The sequence below is a fragment of the Heterodontus francisci genome, chromosome 11, assembly GCF_036365525.1.
Source record: "Heterodontus francisci isolate sHetFra1 chromosome 11, sHetFra1.hap1, whole genome shotgun sequence".
Lineage (NCBI taxonomy): Eukaryota > Metazoa > Chordata > Chondrichthyes > Heterodontiformes > Heterodontidae > Heterodontus > Heterodontus francisci.
This window is the reverse complement of record NC_090381.1, coordinates 48,464,285-48,484,702: the sequence shown is the minus strand read 5'-3', so window position 1 is coordinate 48,484,702 and position 20,418 is coordinate 48,464,285.

The following is a 20,418-nucleotide window of genomic DNA, read 5'->3' as shown; positions in this document are numbered from 1 at the left end:
CTTTCAGCTGAACCCTTCTAACCCAGGAGGACAGCATGTTTTGGAATTCACTTTGAGCTGCCCATGAGAGCACTTCCATTGAAGACACAGCCTTGATCTGATCCACTCTTACAGCTAACAAATGATGCAGATCTGTCCAGAAGTTTCACTGTTCCCCTTCAATGACCCTTGCTTCCCTTCACCACCTCTTCCCTCTTTTCCAGTCTCGTCATTTAAAGAATGGAAGCTCAAACATCTGGCATCATGTGTCCATATTTACATTGTGTTCAAAAAGTGAAAAGTGCACATTTGCAGGTGAGGCAAACCCCAGTGACACATTCAGTGCCCAACATGGTAGCCTCCACTCTTCGCCACTTCTATGCGGCGCTTCCCTTGTGGCCTCTGATGAGGTGGATACGGCCTGCTCGCTTGTCTGCCTGCAGCTGAGATGCATGTGGCAGTTGTCCTCATCATGGAGGAACCAGTGGGAGCACCTCCAGAGGCTACTCCACCAGCTGCCATGAAGGAGTAGCCTCCATCACAGGGCTCTGCGGCATAAATGGTTCCTCAGTCAGATGGGCCAAGGAGACCGATGAAGATGATGGTGGTGACACCCTCATCCTCGCTGGCGCTGCAGATTTCTTGAGGACAGCACCAGTTGGGGTGCAACTGCCATCCACGCCAAATATCCCTCTGCCATCAGTGCCACTGAACTGTCCAGGCTACATAGTGTGGCATGCATCCTGTGCACATGGAGTGCTACCACATATGGTGCTCCGTGAGGTTGGCCACTCTCTCTACGGAAGACCTTATACATTCAAAGCCTTGAGCCATGGTGTCACACATGAGCTGAATGGATGCTTCCATTCTTAAGCCATGACCCGCACTGCCTCGGGGATCTCTGACATCTGGCAACACATCGGTTGCTGCTGGTCTAGGTTGAGTCTCCTTTCTTGTGACTCCTGAAGCCCTGTAACTGTGCCATGATGAGCATGGCTCTGAGGAAGATTGCCTACAGCTGCCTCTGCCCCTCTCACCACCTCCTGCTCACTCATGCTATGCTCTTCATCCAGTGCCAGCCTAACTAATCACACGTGAGGACCCACTGATGTGAAAGTATCTGCATTGGTAGAGGAAGTGCTTGTAAGATGTGACATTACTGGCTCTGTTATCTCGGCTTCTTGTGCCCCAGTACCGTTGCAGGACTCTACCATTTCCCCCTCCACAAGCTACAACTACTTTTCTTCCAACTCCCAACCCCACCTCCCCATACTGGGTTGGGGTCAGGACCCAGAAAAACGGTCGAGATGCTGGTTCCCCATCCCAAAAGGAAACCCCTGCCCTTGAAAACTGTATAGTAAGGAAAACTTTTGTATTTGGCACCGTAATGCCTAACAGTGGTAAAAAGTTTAGTTATTGGCCCCAATTGTAATCTAACCTACCCAATGGGGATGGGGTCGTTTTGGCTCAGCTGCCTGTTTCACATTCTATTCCATTTTACATTGTATTGATTTCTACAGAGCATGAAATTGGGTGGGGTGTAAAGCAGTAGCTGACCCAAGCTACCATTCTCCACACAAGTTAGGTTAAAATTGGGCCTTAGCAATTGAAGTCTTCAGGTTTCTAAAAGCTAGATATTAAAGCCATTTTGTTTGGTGGTGTCATCTTCTTCCCAGAAGATTGACTTCCATGGATCTCCACCTCTGCCGGTCCTGTGCTGCCCTTACACAATCCGCATGGGTCAACTGCATCCAGTCCGTTATATCCATCATCCACTTTCTCCACTGCTTCCCTCTCCTACGTTTTCCGTCAATCTTTCCTTCCAGTAATTATCTCTGTCTTCCTTCTACTCTGATGATGTGACCAAAATATTGGAGCTTTCTCTCTTTGATGTTATGCACTAATTACCCCCTTTTCTCCAGCTGTTTCCAGCACTCATTAGTCTGTGTAGGATACGCGGAACATCCTCCCATATGTCCACATCTCGAATGCATTCAGCTTATCAATCGTCTTTGTTGTCCATGTCTCTCTCAGACCATAAAAATGGGATAGATTTCGAACAGATCTAGCAATGCAAAACTGGGCACCCGTGAGGTGCTGTCGGCAGCAGCAGAATTGTACTCAACCACAATCTGTAACCTGGCCTGGCATATGCCCCACTCTACCATCACCATCAAGCTGGGTTCAATGAAGAGTGCAGGAGGGCATGCCAGGAGCAGCACCAGGCATAACTAAAGATGAGGTGTCAACCTGGTGAAGCTACAGCACAGGACTATCTGCGTGCCAAACAGCATAAGCAGTATGCGATAGACAGAGCTAAACGATCCCATAACCAACAGATCAGATCGAAGCTCTGCAGTCTTGCCGCATCCAGTCATGAATGGTGATAGACAATTAAACAACTAACTGGAGGAGGTGGCTCCACAAATATCCCTATCCTCAATGATGGGGGAGTCTAGCACATCAGTGCGAAAGATGAGGCTGAAGCATTTGAAACAACCTTCAGCCAGCAGTGCCAAGTAGATGATCCATCTCGGTCTCTTCCTGAGGTCCCCAGAATCACAGATGCCAGTCTTCAGCCAACTCAATTCACTCCGCATGATATCAAGAAATGACTGAAGGCATTGGATACTGCAAAGACTATGGGCCCTGACAACATTCTGGCAATAGTACTGAAGAGCTGTGCTCCAGAACTTGCCGCGCACCTTGCCAAGCTGTTCCAGTACAGCTACAACACTGGAAAATTGCCCAGGTATGTCCTGTACACAAAAAGCAGGACCAGTCTAACCTGACCAATTACTGCCCCATCAGTCTACTCATCAGTAAAGTGATGGAAGGTGTCGTCGACAGCGTTATCATGCGGCACTTGCTCAGCAATAAACTGCTCAGTGACACTCAGTTTGGGTTCCATCAGGGCCACTCAGCTCCTGACCACATTACAGCCTTGGTTCAAACATGGAAAAAAGAGCTGAACTCAGTGAGGCTGCCCTTGACATCAAGGCAGCATTTGACCGAGTATGGTATCAAGGAGCCCCAGCAAAACTGGAGTCAATGGGAATTAGGAAAACTCTCCATTGGTTGGAGTCATAGCGAGCACAAAGGAAGATGGTTGTGGTTATTGGAAGTCAATCATCTCAGCTCCAGGTAGTGTCCTTGGCCCAACCACCTTCAGCTGCTTCATCAATGACTTTCCTTCAATCATAAGGTCAGAAGTGGGGATATTCGCTGATGATTGCACAATGTTCAGCACCATTCACGACTCCTCAGATACTGACGCAGTCTGTGTAGAAATGCAGCAAGACCTGGACAATATCCAGACCTGGGCTGATAAGTGGCAAGTAACATTTGTGCTGCACAAGTGCCAGACAATGACCATCTCCAACAAGAGAGAATCTAACCATCTCCCCTTGACATTCAACGGCATTACCATCTCTGAATCCCCAACTATCAACATCCTGGGGGTTACCATTGACCAGAAACTGAACTGGAGTAGCCACATAAATACTGTGGCTACAAGAGCAGGTCAGAGGCTAGGAATCCTGCGGTGAGTAACTCACCTCCTGACTCCCCAAAGCCTGCCCACCATCTACAAGGCACAAGTCAGGAGTGTGATGGAATACTCTCCACTTGCCTGGATGGGTGCAGCTCCAACTACACTCAAGAAGCTCAACACTATCCAGGACAAAGCAGCCCGCTTGATTGGCACCCCATCCACAAACATTCACTCCCTCCACCACCGACACACAGTGGCAGCAGTGTGTACCATCTACAAGATGCACTGCAGCAATGCACCAAGGCTCCTTAGACACCTGATCATCTTTGCATAATCCCATTATAATCAGAAACCACACTGGAGGAAATCATTTGCATCGCAGTCTCCAAGAGACCCACTGAACCAGTCATCTACCTGTTCAAACTAAAAGCCTTAGGACCACAGAATTCAGCTAGAAGCAAGCCAAAGCACCAAACCCCACAGACTGTATACCCCTTTTATCTGTGGACTCTAACTCAGCCAATCTACATTTCCCCATTCTGTAACCTATGTGTGTGTGTGTGTGTATGTGTAAAGCTCTAGTGTGTGAGTGAAAGTTGGTGCGCAGTTTATTATTTTCATTAGTTCAGTTTAGGTACAATAAAGTTAACCTCTGTCTTTCTTCAACTTAAGACCTGTCTGATTGGTTCTCGTTATGATCATAGCAAGTAAGTAATCAAACACCTATTGAATTGGCCAGTACTACCACTTTAAGGAAGAATTAAACCTGTTGTGGTCAAACAAGGAGAGGGAAAAGAGAGAAGCCCTTTGACCCCTCCTCAATTGACTGTAACACTGGCTATCTCAATTCTCACAATCACATCGCCCATTATCTGTGATAATCTGCCCAAGGTATGTGAACCTTTTTCACTTGTTCCAGGACTTGTCCATTTACTTCAATTTTCATTTCCAGGGTTAGGTCTCTGCTTACCACCATTATCTTGGTCATCTTCACATTCATTCTTAATCTATGTTCCACACTCCTTGCATTCACTTTGTTCACAATTTCCTGTAGTCCCTCTTCTGACTCTGCAATCAGTGCAGTGTCATTTACGTATCTCAAGTTGTTGACGTTCAACCCACCAATATTGCCACCTGGTAGATCTTCTATGTCTCTTAAGATAGCTTCAGTGTACAGGTTGAACAGTTTTGGAGACATAACACATCTCTGGCACATTCCTCTTTTGATTGGGAAACTGTCCGACAAGCTGTTATCAAGTTTCATCACTACTGCTTGATTCCAATATAGATTCTGAATTATTCTTTTATCATTTCTGCCAATTTTTAGTTTGTTTAAGCATTCCATTATTTTCTGATGGTAGACTTTATCAAATGCCTTCTCATAGTCTTCTTCTTTGGCCTCCTTATCTCGAGAGACAATGGATAAGCGCCTGGAGGTGGTCAGTGGTTTGTGAAGCAGCGCCTGGAGTGGCTATAAAGGCCAATTCTAGAGTGACAGGCTCTTCCACAGATGCTGCAGAGAAATTTGTTTATCGGGGCTGTTACACAGTTGGCTCTCCCCTTGCGCCTCTGTCTTTTTTCCTGCCAACTACTAAGTCTCTTCGACTCGCCACACTTTAGCCCCGTCTTTATGGCTGCCCGCCAGCTCTGGCGAACGCTGGCAACTGACTCCCACGACTTGTGATCAATGCCACAGGATTTCATGTCGCGTTTGCAGACGTCTTTAAAGCAGAGACATGGACGGCCGGTGGGTCTGATACCAGTGGCGAGCTCGCTGTACAATGTGTCTTTGGGGATCCTGCCATCTTCCATGCGGCTCACATGGCCAAGCCATCTCAAGCGCCGCTGACTCAGTAGTGTGTATAAGCTGGGGATGTTGGCCGCCTCGAGGACTTCTGTGTTGGAGATACGGTCCTGCCACCTGATGCCAAGTATGCTCCGGAGGCAGCAAAGATGGAATGGATTGAGACGTCGCTCTTGGCTGACATACGTTGTCCAGGCCTCACTGTCATAGAGCAAGGTACTGAGGACACAGGCCTGATACACTCGGACTTTTGTGTTCTGTGTCAGTGCGCCATTTTCCCACACTCTCTCGGCCAGTCTGGACATAGCAGTGGAAGCCTTTCCCATGCGCTTGTTGATTTCTGCATCTAGAGACAGGTTACTGGTGATAGTTGGTCATAGTCTATAAAGCATACATAAACAGGTTTTTACACTTCCAGCTATCTTTGAATGACTGCTCTCAGTTAAAAGATGCCCCCTTTTGTTCCTTTCTTTGGTCTGAATCCTGACTGATTACCATCTATCTCTGTTTCTGCGGGTTGGTTATTTTCTTTCCAAGATGATTATTAGAATCATTTTCATCACATGGCTCATGAGCCATATTGTCCTGCGCACAGAACACTCTAGAGTTTTTGGTTTCTTTGGGAGCTTAATGAACACTGACTGCATAAGATCCTCGGGTATGAATCCTGTTCTGTAAATTTTGTTGTGTCAGTATCCCAATGTTGTCATTCAGGGCTTTCGGGGATTTTGTTGGTATCTCATCGATTTTTCAGGTGCTTTCTTTGTTTTCATCTTTTTGATCGCTGCACTGACTTCTGCCTTTAATCTGGTCCTTCTCTGCCTCCAATGGTACCAGTTCACTTCTGTCATCATTGTCATACAGCTCTCTGATGTACTTCACATTGTTTCTCTATGCTTGCTTTTTCAAAGAGAAGTTCACCTTCTTTGCTTTTTTTACAACATTTAAGCCTTCGGAGTGAAAAGGTCCAATTTTTAAAGCTGGATTTTAGTTTGAAGAATATATGGTGACTGCTTTATGACGTCCAACTATATAATTAAGATTTGTATCTAACATATTTAAAAAGAGCGGTGTTTTGGGTAGGGACCCTAACATCTGGGTCACATGGGGGTCCCGACCCTGCACTATGTGAGTAACAGTCACCTGCCGGTGATTTTTGCCTGAATTGGCCGATTTATGGCCAGAAGGCATGCTTGCTGTCCAATTAAGGATCACGGGGGGGCTCTCGAACCTGGAGGGCTAATAGGAGGTCCTCCTGCACAGAAGTTGCTACAGCAGCTATTGCGAGAGAGAAAGAAGGTGTTGCGGGGGGTGGGGGGGGGGGGTGCTCCATCTTGAGATGTCCTCTCAGCAACTTTTAAAACTTAAAACTTTAAAATTTTTAAATTTAAAAAAAAATGGCCACAGCTGTCAGGTCACCATTGTGGAGGAAAACCCCTCCACAAGTTTTAAAAGTTGCTGAGAGGACATCTCAAGATGGAGCCCACCCCAACCACCACCTCACCCTCTCTCTCTCTCTCTCTCTCTCTCCCTCGCAATAGCTGCTGTAGCAACTTCTGTGCAGGAGAACCCCTCCACAGCATGGTCTGTGGTCTCAAAGCCTGCTTGGTGTGCTAGACCCCTAGTCTGACTATAGATTTGGGCACAAGCTAACTTCTGGAGCATCACTAAGATTGGGATTCAAACACAGGGGTTTTTGACTGGAAACCCAACACCTTGCTAATGGCATTCTTGCACTATGTTGTTTTTCAGCAGTTTGAAAAAAATGTATTTGACCAGCAATCTAATATGAAGCAGTTGAATACATTTAGGGTCACTTAAATTACACCAGACAACTCATCAAACCTTTAGCTGTAGCTGCACAAACTAAACTGGAGTATGCATTTTTATTAATAATTTTGTAAAAATAAATATTTTTAAAATGTGACTGGAACAAATTTTTAAATACCTTTTTTAGGGAAAATGAGTGAACCAAGAACTGGAAGAGAAAAAAAAGTGAATCAATGTACTTTGGAAAAATAGGTGTTTTTATAAAACTGTAGCTTACAGTTGAAGCTCATTTTTAGAAATCAGATCCTCTATCACTAGTTTGTGTCAAAGGATTCAGCTGCTTTAATAATTATGCTGTTGAAAGTTCTATTATAATGGAACCAATTTCTAATTGTGTTCTTTAACACTGTCCTATATTGCAGGCAGTAAACTTACTAATACACTCTCTGATAAATCTACATTGACTCAATGGGCTACTTTCCCTTTCTTGCCACCAGTACATAAAGAAAGAGTTGCATTTTTACAGCACGTTTCACAACCACCGGATGCCTCAAAGCACTTTACAGTCAATGAAGTAGTTTGAAGTGTAGTCACTGGTGTAATGTAGGAAATGCGGCAGCCAATATGTGCACAGCAAGCTCCCAAAAACAGCTATGTGATGATGACCAGATAATCTGTTTTTTGTGATGTTGATAGATAAATATTGGCCAGGAGACCTACTCTTCTTTGAAATACTGCCATGGAATCTTTTACATCCACCCAAATAGGCAGATGGGACTTCAGTTTAAAGTCTTATCTAAAAGACAACACCTCCAACAGTGCAGCTCTCCCTCAGTACTGCACTGGAGTATCAGCCATGATTTTTTTTTTGTGCTGCAGTTCTGGAGTGGGACTTGAATGTGGAACCTTGTGCATATGTGAAAATCAGACAATGCAGCTGTGATTGGTGGGTGAGGTTCTTTACTGCCAGCAAGCATTCAAAGAACATAGACTATAGAACCAGTTCTGATGTATATGGGTCAGAATACCAAATAAAAGAAAATAACCAGAATATTATAAGTATTAAGCAATTTCTATGCATTGTTAATTCACGGTTCAAATATATTCTGACCAAACACAAACTGTTCTTCATAAAATGTTTAGTACAGGGACACAGCTACTATTGTGTTATTGAACAAATTATAGATGCCAACTTTAGTCACACCGTCGCAGGATATGCAGGTATGTTGAATGCATCTCTTTAAGAGCGCCATTGAGGGAGAAATATAAATCGGAGGATTCAACTGCTTTAATTATTAATGAATACTTTCATACACCTCCTACCAGAGAACCAAAGGTTTACAGTAGAGATGGAGGTCATTCAACCCGTTGTATTGGTGCCCACATTTTGCTAAAGCAATCCAAAAATAATCCCACTTCCCTGCTCTTAACCCATAGCCCCGTATCTCCCTCTGCTTCAACAACTTCAAGAAATTGACTCGAGAGCCACTTTTTTCAAAGGTCTGACAACAGATCCCTTGTTTGTCTTCTCAGCTGCATATTGTCATATTGAACAGGGGAAAAATATTACAGCTTAAAATAAGGAGAAAAAAGTATTATGATTTATTAATCATGGTTTTAATTCCACCCTTTAACACGTTAAGATGATTTTCTTTACAAGAGGACCACTACAGAGAACTACATTGTTGCTATGTGATTCTCCTGTAATAGATCTGATTGAAAATGCCCCATTGGAATTCCTTGCTTGGATAAAAAATTATGCATGAGAAAGACATGCACTAATTATTTGCAGTGTAGACTTTTACTCCAGGAATTGTGTTGCCATATGCTTTGAAGTCTGATTGAGTCCAGGCTGACAGTGTTTCCTTTGAGCTACCTTATATGTTAGTACCGCACATATGTTACTGTGTTAGTGTCGTTTGGTTTTTAGCTCAAGCCTACCTGAAATTTCCATTTCTCTTTAAGGAAAGAACATAAGTTTGTCCCTTGGGTATCAGTTAATAGCTTGATGTTATCATACATATTTTTCCTGAGGTCATATCTTTTGATTTACTAAATAAAATGTCTCTTTTACTGAAGAATTTTTATACTTTATTTAATAAACCTAATTTTAAAAGTTTCCAGATGCCATTATTCACTTTTTAAAAATTGATAATCTTCCTCCATACTCACAGGTACGTTTTATAGACTGTGTTGTACAATTATCTTTAATAATGTGCCATGGCACACCAGCATTTAAAACTGCAAACTGAAACTTTAACATGAAGAACTACAGTTGATGTTGGGTTTGCACAAGAAATAATTTCATTGTTAGAGTACACTTCCTTTTTCCTGCATGTGTTGGTAAATACAGCAGTTTACAGGAATTGTATTTTCTTGTCCAAAAGTATACACATCTTTTAGTGATTGTGTATGTTGTGTTTAAATGATTGTTCTCAATTTATACTTTTCTTTCCAAGTTTACTTGCAGTCTCATCTCACTATGAACAAGAATCTGTTTTTTTACTTTCTTTGGGGCAAGGAACAGTTTCCGTGAAAGAAAAACAAATTCAGTTTTTTATCCCTCTATCATCTATTCTCTGCTGGTCAAAAGAACAAAAAGAAAATTACAGCACAGGAACAGACCCTTCGGCCCTCCAAGCCTGCGCCGATCCAGATCCTCTACCTAAACATGTCGCCTATTTTCTAAGGGTCTGTATCTCTTTGCTTCCTGCCCATTCATGTATCTGTCTAGATACATCTTAAAAGACGCTATCGTGTTCGCATCTACCACCTTCGCTGGCAACGCGTTCCAGGCACCCACCACCCTCTGCGTAAAGAACTTTCCACGCATATCCCCCCTAAACTTTTCCCCTCTCACTTTGAACTCGTGACCCCTAGTATTTGAATCACCCACTCTGGGGAAAAAGCTTCTTGCTATCCACCCTGTCTATACCTCTCATGATTTTGTACACCTCAATCAGGTCCCCCCTCAACCTCTGCCTTTCTAATGAAAATAATCCTAATCTACTCAACCTCTCTTCATAGCTAGCGCCCTCCATACCAGGCAACATCCTGGTGAACCTCCTCTGCACCCTCTCCAAAGCATCCACATCCTTTTGGGGGTAATGTGGCGACCAGAACTGCACGCAGTATTCCAAATGTGGCCGAACCAAAGTCCTAGACAACTGTAACATGACCTGCCAACTCTTGTACTCAATACCTCGTCCGATGAAGGAAAGCATGCCGTATGCCTTCTTGACCACTCTATTGACCTGCGTTGCCACCTTCAGGGAACAATGGACCTGAACATCCAAATCTCTCTGTACATCAATTTTCCCCAGGACTTTTCCATTTACTGTATAGTTCACTCTTGAATTGGATCTTCCAAAATGGTCATTAGAAAGATGAGGTACATTTGGCTTCCCAGCTCACTACATTGATTTTGTTTGCCAATTAGGGGCTGAGTAGACATTGTGCACCTTATTACAAACATGCTTGTTCCTTAGTTTGTATTGTAAAGGAATATTTGGAGATGTCTGTGGTCAGAACTGGCCCAACCGCTGGGCTGAAGAGAATTATGTGGAGGTAAGCAACAGCTCAACAGCAAAAAAATAATTGAGCTAAAGTGCTGCGAATTAGACTTATCAAACTTCAAAGTCCTCTGGCTACATAATACTAAATAATTCACTGATTTGAAATGAAGTATCAGAGCACAGAGGAGAAAATGGGAAATTCACTTTTCTGTGTGGCACAGCAATTCTGCATGTTTGCAATCAACAATCCACATTTAGCAGTTAGATACTGTGAAATGGAAAGAGACAATCACTCCTAGGATCCATAAAATTGAATGGGTAGGATTTTCCCATGGGGTTCGGGACCCTGAGGTCGGGACCAAATGGGGGTCCTGAGCCTGCAATTGCCGTGAGCCAGATGGGCAGACCTATTTACCCGCGGCTCGCCAACCTATTATGGACGGTGGGCAGGCTCCCAATGGACCAGCAGCAATCACTGAGCCAGCAGCCCTTGAGCCTCAACAACCCCACCAGGAGAGGTGGACGCTGCTGAGGCAGATCGAAGACTGAGAGTGTGCCTCAAAATGGAGGTGCCCCAGAGGCAGAGAAATAATTATTTCAGAGGAAGCAAGGTGGCAGGCCCCTCCGATCAGAGAGGAAACCCTTCAGTTGGATCGTTGGGGCTGCAGGGGATACCTCTCCTGCCCTTGGCCCCCTCTTTAGGTGATGGAGCCTCCAGCTGTGATGGCCCCCAGACTGCTGCAGGGAGGTCGCCTCCACTGAGCTGGCAGTCCCTGCATGCTGTAGAATCACCCCCAATTGGTGCCTTAACTATTTAAATTGGCTGCCTGCTTCTGTGCTAGGAGCAGGCCATCCACTTCCCAGGTTGTCTGAGAAAATTCCCCGGTGGTGAGAATGCACTGGGGAGCCTTTCTGATGCAGCTCACCCCTATTTTCCAGACCCCACCCCACTGCCACCACAGGGCCCATAAAAATCAGTCCAGTGTCTCTGATGCCAATAGGATCACAGAGGTTGGGTCTTACATATTGAACACTGTCTTCAGTGGCAGGAATACCAAGCACTTGGCAGCAATGCCAATTTCAGGTGTAGAGTCTTTTATATTTCAGTTCTGCTGTACAGCTGAATTAAAATTTAACCTGCTTCAATACATAAATTGCTGAATTATTATGATTATTGGAACTATCCAACATTCCCATTCTTGGAAAGAAATTGGCCTGAAATTTCGTAAAACAAAAAAAGTTGAACCATATTAATGATGCATCTAAGCATGTGGCATTATTCAAATACAGAAGTTTCAGAAAATTATGGCCCATGTGATAGTTTTTACACCAAGCCAAAATTTCCTAGGATATTTGTGCCACTCTACTAAGACCCTAGCTAAAATAGTTAAGTTAATTATAATAGCTCCATTCCCAACCACCAAACCCCCCATTTCAAAACAGTACGGATGGCAAGTTTCCTTGATTTTGTGCTTATTTTCTTGCTACTTCCAGGCACACTGATCAAGGAAGACAGATATGGGCACTGATACTCATAGGTTTAACAAACAAGACGGTCAACAAATATATTTACTGTACATCAAATAGAATAACTGGAACAGAAATGAAAACAAAATTTTAACTCATTATTGGGGAGAATCACAGAACAATCTTGTTTAAGTCACTGCAGATTCCTCCATGATGGACCTGATGAGCTTTGGCAGCACTCTCCAGGAACATTAGGAACAAGAGTAGTCTACTCAGTCCCTCTTCCCTGCTCTGCTATTCAATTAGAAGATGTCTGATCTGCACCTCAACACCATTTTCCTGTCTTTAATACTTAATATTCCATGATGCCCCTACCTAAAAAGAATCTATCTATAGCAATCTTGAAAGCCCCAATTGTCTTGGTATACATAGGCTATTTGGAAAAGAGTTCCAGATTTCTACTATGCTTTGTGCAAAAAAGTTACCTTGAAAAGATTTATTGTAGTCCATTTTGCACTTAAATGTTTGGGGTTTAAACCCATTTTACTAAACAAGACACAAGTATAAATAAAACCTCTGCCATGTGAGCCCTTCATCTAGATCTCCATTTTAAGGTTACAAGTTTTTCAGCACAGCATTGCATGACGTATGTGCACTCCATACCTTGTAGGCACAATTGCATTCATTTGACACTATTGTAAGGAATATGTTCCACTGCTACAGCCTCAGGGCAGTATAAAGTGTTTCTTGTGATTTTAAAAAACTTGAAGGTTGATGAAAGGATAAATTCATGCTGTAATTCTGTCTGAGGCAGTTTTTTTTAAACCTAATTTTGCGATATCTGAAATGTTTCTATATTAAGAGATAAAAGTCATAATCTTGGATAAATATAATCAGATAAATGTAAAACAGTGCAGTCTGAAGAATAAAATCATACACAGAGGTGTGAGCAGTTTAAACAAAAATATTTAGTGAAGATTAAAAATTCCTCCTTTTCTTCACTGCCAAATACTTTGGTAAAACAACAATCGCTTGCATTTATATAGTGCTTTTTAATGTACTAAAACATTTTAAGGAATTTCACAGGAGCTTATTCAGTCAAAAAATGGATGTCGATATTTATTGACCTCCTAATAGACACTGACAGTGTGCCTTTTACACTTTCAGAAGTTGGAATCCAAGAATGCTAGTGCTGAAAGCATGTGGTATTACATTGCCATGCTAAATAACAAAGTGATGATTTTATTATAACTGGGTGAAGAAGGAAGTCTCAGGCTCCCCTCTTGTCCCTCTCCTGCTTTGACCATAACAGGGTTTATCATTTTTAAAATAGTGATTTTCAGCTTACCACCTCAGTGAGCCTTTGCTCACTGCACTTTAATTATAATTGCAAATGAACCAATCAGACAGGTTTTCTTAGGTTCAAACAAGAAAGATGTAAGTTTATTAGCCTTATTACTCTAACTCAGTTAAAATTACTAAAATATGCGACGCAACCATGCCAGCATGTATACGAGAGAAACACACACACACAAATAGATATAGAGGGGAAGAAAGATTTGCGAGGGCGAGTTGAAGTAGAATTGGCAAAAAATGGAATACAGGTACTGTCTTTTGTCTTTGATGTAATGTCCTTGATTGAAGTTACGGTCTGGAGTTCTTGCTGGGACCTGGTGCACAATTTCCTACTTTCTTCTCTGGTACCAGAAGGCTGAAGAGATGCTCTGTCTTGAGGCTTAAGCTGCTACTGTGGGCCCCTGGGACTTTGCTGGAGAGAGAGACATAGAGAGGGAGACCTTCCTCCTTGGCTCTCAACTTGCTGTCTGTCTCCTTTCTGTGTGGCACAATTCAAAAAAACTCCTAGTGTGGCCGGCAGGTGAGTCATATGACCCTCTCACTGTTTGAAATAATAGCTTCTGGGAGGATTGTTGGTTTCAAAGCTTTCCAGACACACACGGTGGGCGTTGGAGTTCTGCGTCTTACACAGACAAAGGATGTTGGTCATCACTATTGATCAGACCAATCTTGTTAATTGAATCAGTGAGCACTCCCATTGTCTCTCTATCCAACTGTCTTTCCGAATGCAAATGTGCAACCATGTTTTCAGCTACTCAGCTTTTTTTTTAAACAAGTTCTTTGCAATGTCCAGCAAAAAAGTTTCAAATAGTGTCCTAGATGATGAAATTAGTATGATGTAATTTCCATCACACCTCCACCCCTCACTGAATGAAATGCGGCATCAGGGGGGCATTTCATTATAAATTGGAAAGAAGAGAAAATACAGGAAAGCACACATGCATTTCTCTCATTCATTCTCATTCATTCAGAAATCTTAGAAATTGTTTCAGCCCGTCTATTACTTGTAGCAGTGCTGCATTAAACTGCCCTTTTTCTTGAGGTGGGTCTGAGATAGCTATGTGTTGCCCAAGGGGTTTAAAGTTTTTTTACTATCAGCTTGCAATACATTGGGAATGGACATCCTAATAAACATGTGATTTTTGGGAAGGTTTGGGGTTTGCACATTTCCATGATTGTCTCGGGTGCCTTTGTTCCTGTTGGGGTCTGCGGGGGGATGGTTAGATTTAATTAGCTCTGGGTTGGAGCTCTAATCATGGGAGTCGGCAGTAGGTGGATCCACTCTGACCTCACTTTCAGTGCTCTCGTGAGTCATGCAAGTGCTGTTCACTTCAGGGTATTGTTGGTTCCCTTTTCTCCTGACTATGGGGGCGGATTCTTTGCTAATCTTCCCTTTTTCTTATGGGACATTCCTGCCTGCAGGTATTTGTCCAGACTCCACTGCACTCCCGTGTGGCACTTCGACTAGGTGAGGCATCACTCTCACTGTTTCTCTGCCCTCTTGAGTACTTTCTTTGTCCCTGCAGGTTTATGAAAATGCTGTTATCAACCCTGGTAGGGCACTTCGGTTGTCTACATTTACATAGGAGGATGTGGGCTCTAACTTTTCCAACATTTCAGGGTTGGCTGACCGGACAGTAGAGATTTTCATTTTGGAATCCTCCTGGACCTCCTTTAACCTGTCCTCTTTGTCCCTTTTTCCCCTTTCCTCTCTAACGTTTGCCAACCCTGTGCCTGTCTGTCCTCTTTTGTTCTCGACGGGGTCCCTTACAATTCACCAGCCCTCTGCTGGAGGGTTACCCAAAAGCCGATGGATGAATTAGGGATGCAGATTTCACTACAAGTTGGGGTTTCCCCTCAACCTGGAAAAAGTGGCAACTCCTACAGTACTCCACTACATCTTTGTGGAGTTTTGTATTTTGTGGGCTTTGGTTTTTCAGTTACCGACATGTACAGCCATCCTAATCTCATGGGCCATTCTTAATATTTTCTCTCCAGTACCTCTGTGGCACCACTACCTGGTGAACTATTGTCCACTCTTTGTCCTCAGCTCTGTGAGGTGAACTCCGCTTCCTCATCAGTATCTCATTCTTTAAATTGTAGCAGTCAGGACTCCCTCTGCTTCAACTTCTGTCTGGGCAGCCTATGCTAACTTTTTCAATACTGGGTCAGCTCGCTGAGCCTCAACTAGGGAAGATCCATTTAATCCATTCCCTAGTCCTCTAACTTTCCAAAGAAAGTTTCAGATAGACAGACCACATGGTCATCTGTCTGCAGTGCCAATTCAGTGTTCTCTGGGGGAGCTGGTTTGGTCATGGCCCGATACACTACACATTCAGGGGAACTGCAGGGACCGTCTCCTGTCACTGCCCTGTCCCTCTGACATCCTTCGGTCTCTCTTTCACTACTGGAGAAGCTACCACCTACACTCCAGCCAGATCATTACCTAGGAGCAGGTCAACCCTGTTCACAGGCAAACTATGGACAATCTTGACGATCACCAGTCCCAAAACTAGGTTGCACACCAGGTGTACAGGTACAGGCGTACACTGCTCTCCAATAGCATTCACCACCATTCTGGTATTTACTGCACTCTCTGGAGGAAGGTCAGGCCTTTTCCCAGTAAAAGGGATCTTGTGGCCCCTGTGTCCCTGAGGATTACTATGGACTTGCTTGCCCCACTCGAGGGGTATGGGGTTCAGATACAAAATTCTGATAACCTTTAGGGATTCTATTAAATTTTCCTGCACCTACAGCAGTAGGTTTTCTGGGTCTTACTGCTACTGCAGTTAAAGCCACAGCCTGCTCAGCTGCACTTTCCATCAGGATCCCTTCTCCTGCACTGAGCGGGTGTGCCCTGATTAGTTCTACAGGCTTTCCCTGTAGTTTCCAACTGTCAGCTTTTAGATGGCCTGCCTTATTACAATGAAAGCACACAGGTCTCCAGGTCTCACTCCTGCTTTCAGCACATTCCTTTTTGGCTGGAGAAGGGCCCCCTGAGTGTCCTGCTTTTCTTTCCTACCCAGGACGGCTTGGGATCTTATCACCTTCCCACCCTTTTGTCCTTTTCAGATTTGTGGGGGTGACTAGGAAAGGTTTTCCCCTGGGGAACTGACTTGTATATTAGAGAAAAAACTCATCAGTCAGAACTGCGGCTTGCCTCCACTCTACGTACTTTTTTGTTCCTCCACATGGGTCTTTATGGAGAGGGGAAGAGAGTTTTTAAATTCCTCGAGGAGAATTCCCTCTGAGGTTTTCATAGGTGGGCTGTACTTTAAGAGCCCTCAACCACTGGTCAAAAACCAGCTGCTTATTTCTCTCAAACTCCAAGTAAGTTTGATCAGCTTGTTTCCAGAGGGTTTGGAACTTCTGGTGGTAGGATTCCAATATGAACTCGGATGCCCCGAGGATGGCATTTTTAGTCAGTTCATAATTTGATGAACTCTCATCTAGCAACAGGGAATAAACCTTATGGGCTTTTCCGGTTAACCTGCTTTGCAGCAGGAGTCCAGCTCTCAGACAGCCATTTTAACTGCCTTGAAAGTTTCTCAAAAGTTACTAAAAATGCTTCCACAGCTCCCTCATTGAATTTTGGGATCAATTGGGAAAATTTTAAAAATGCAACACACAGCCCCCTATACTTGTATTCTCCATTTTGGCCATGCTTTCACTGGGGTTACTCTGTCACCCTCAAACAACCTTAGCTCCCTTCCCTCCCGTTCCTTCTGGAAGGTTCACTCTCTCTCTCTCTCTTTTTCTGTCTCCTGTCATTCTCTTCTCTCTCATGTCTCTCTTTTTTTTCTCTCTCTTTCCCTGTCTTCTAATTCAAGTTTTGTCTATTCCAATTGTATCTTTGCTAACATTACTCTGTCAGAGTCTATTTCTCACCCTGCCTCTGATTCTTCAGCTTTGAGGGAAAAAATGGTTGGCCACCAGTCTTAGGAGTTCCGATTTCCTAGCTTTGGCATGAAAAGTGATCCCACACTGCTCAGCCATATTCCTCAACTCCTCCATAGATAATACCTTTAACTTATCCCAAGTTACTTCACCCTGGTTTGGGGAGGTACTGGCTTTGGTTGCAAACATGTTGGTATTCTAACACACAAACTACAAGAAAACCTGTATTGAAGTCTTTTCTGTTTCTGGTTGGGATCAATTTAATTTCCCACTTCCAATTTCTCATTTGTCTGTGGGTTCAATCTGGATGCTAGCCCCCAAATTTCTCTTACAACTGGGTGAGGAAGGGATCTCAGGCTCCCCACTTGCCCCTCTCCTGGTTTGGCCATAACAGGGTTTATCTTTTTAAAATGCAGTGATTTTCAGCTTACCACCACAGTGAGCCTTTGCTCACTGCACTTTGATTGTAATTGCAAATGAACCAATCAGACAGGTTTTCTTAGGTTTAAACAAGAAAGATGTAAGTTTATTAGCCTTACTACTCTAACTCAGTTAAAATTACTAAAATACATGACACAACCACGCTAGCATGCATACGAGAGAAACACACACACACAAACACACACAAATAGATACAAAGGGGAAGAAAGAGTTGGGAGGAGGAGTTGAAGTAGAGTTGGTAATAAATGGAATATAGGTATTGTCTTTTGTCTTTGATGTAATGTCATTGATTGAAGTTATGGTCTGGAGTTCTTGCTGGGGCCCGGTGCACAATTTCCAACTTGCTTCTATGGTTCCAGAAGTCTGAAGAGATGCTCTGTCTTGAGGCTTAAGCTGCTAACTTGGGTCTCTGGGACTTTGCTGGAGAGAGAGAGATAGAGAGAGGGAGACCTTCATCCTTGGTTCTCAACTTGCAGTCTGTCTCCTTTCTGTATTGCATTTTTCAAAAAGGCCGCCAGTGTGGTCAGCAGGTAGGTCATATGACCCTCTCTTTGTTTGAAACAGCAGCTTCTGGGAGGGTTGTTAATTTCAAAGCTTTCCAGACACACTCGGTGGGGGGTGGAATTCTGGCTCTTACACAGACAAAGGATATTGGTCATCACTATTGACCAAACCAATCTTGTTAATTGAATCCATGTGCACTCCCATTATCTCTCTATTCAACTGTCTCTCAGAATGCAAATGTGCCAGCGTATTTTAGCCGCTCAGCTCTTTTTTTTTAAACAAGTTCTTTGCAATGTCCAGCTAAAAAGTTCCAAATAGTGTCCTATATGACAAAATTAATATGTTTCCATTTGACAGGTCTGATCTCTGTCATAATTTGTTGATTTAAAGGAGAATCCACTCCATATAATTATTTACTAAATTATTTTGGAAGCAAACCATTTCATAAATAGATTTTTTAATGGATGTTGAGGCAATGAAAAATAAGAAATGCTGGAAATATTCAGCAGGTCTGGTAACATCTGTGGAGAGAGAAGCAGAGTTAATGTTTCAGGTCAATGACCCTTCTATTTGTCAGTCAATGAGAGGGAAAAAAACAGTAAGACTCCATTCAGTCATTTTGCAGCAATGCTTGCTTTGTTACCTGTAAAACTTGATGCATTTCAAGGTATAAATGAGAAAAATATGACACCTCCATCTCCCATCACTTCCACTGTCTGTACCTATTACATGAAGAGCCAGTGGATTTGAGAAATGCATAACAACATATGATATTGTGATGGTCAATCACAAAACACATGCAAATATAAGTTAAAGCTGCAAATGCTCCAGTTTCTAAATGTCATGATAGGTTTCTTTGCAAATCAGGTGTAAGCATTCCCAAGAGGATAGAAATAAAGCTCCTTATCTAATCATCTGCACAGAAGAATGTGTCAGGGACTTGCCGCTGTCACAAGAAACAATAAACATAACGGCTGAGTAACTGATATTAGAATCCCACTTGCAAAAGCAAAAGAGAACTGATACTCAATATCAAACAGTGTATATATAGTAAACCCATTCAACTGTAAAGGCTTTTGGTGTTATACACACATTCACAGAAGGCACTGGTAGGATCCTAGAGCAGCTGTGTGCAAACATCCATTAGGTAGTGCTCTTTTCTGTTCACTGTAGTCGGTAGCATTGCTACACCAAGGCCTATTGGCGACTAGTTTGTCAAAGGTGTATAGGCACTATCTATGAATTTAGCATCTGCAAATGTAAGAACGGGAAGAGGAAATTCTGCCATTGCATCTCTGTAACTAGGTCCATTAACTATTTGTTGCCTTTACACATTTTGAATGTTCTAGGAACAGGAATAGAGCTTGTTCTGCCATTCAGTGAGATCATGGCTAATCTGTGACCTAACTCCACATATAGGCCTTTGCCCCATATCCCTTAATACATTTGGTTAACAAAGATATATCAATCACAGTTGTAAATTTAACAATTGATTTAGTATCAAAAGAGAATTCCAAACTTCTACCACAATTCGTGTACAGAAGACTTTCCTAACTTCACTCCTGAAAGGTTTGGCTCTAATTTTTAGACTATGCTCTCTCGTCCTAGACTCCACCAGTGGAAATAGTTTTTGGCTACCCTGTTTGTTCTCCTTAATATCTTGAAAACTTCAATCAAATCACCCCTTAGCCTTCTAAATTCCAGGGAATAAAGCCTTAGTTTTTTGTGTCATCTCTCCTTGTAATTTAACCCTTAGAATTTAGGTTTAATTCTGGTAAATCTATACTGTGGTCCCTCCAAGGCCAATATATCCTTCCTAAGGTGTGGTGCCCAGAACTGTTCATAGTACTCCAGGTGAGATTTAAACAGGGCTTTGTATAGCTGAAGCATAACTTCTACCCCTTGTATTCTAGTCCTCGAGATATAAAGGCCAGTATTTCAGTAGCCTTTTTGATTATTTTCTGTACCTGTTCATGACATTTTAATCCATTTACATGGACCTTCAAGTCTCTTTGAACCTCCACTGCTTCTAGCTTTTCTCCATTTAGAAAATACTCTGTTCCAAACTTGTTATAAGTCCAAAGTTGGTGACCTCATATTTGCATACATTGAAATCCATTTGTCACAATTTTGCCCATTCACTTAATCTATTAATATCTATTTGTAATTTTATGCTTCCAATACCACTTATC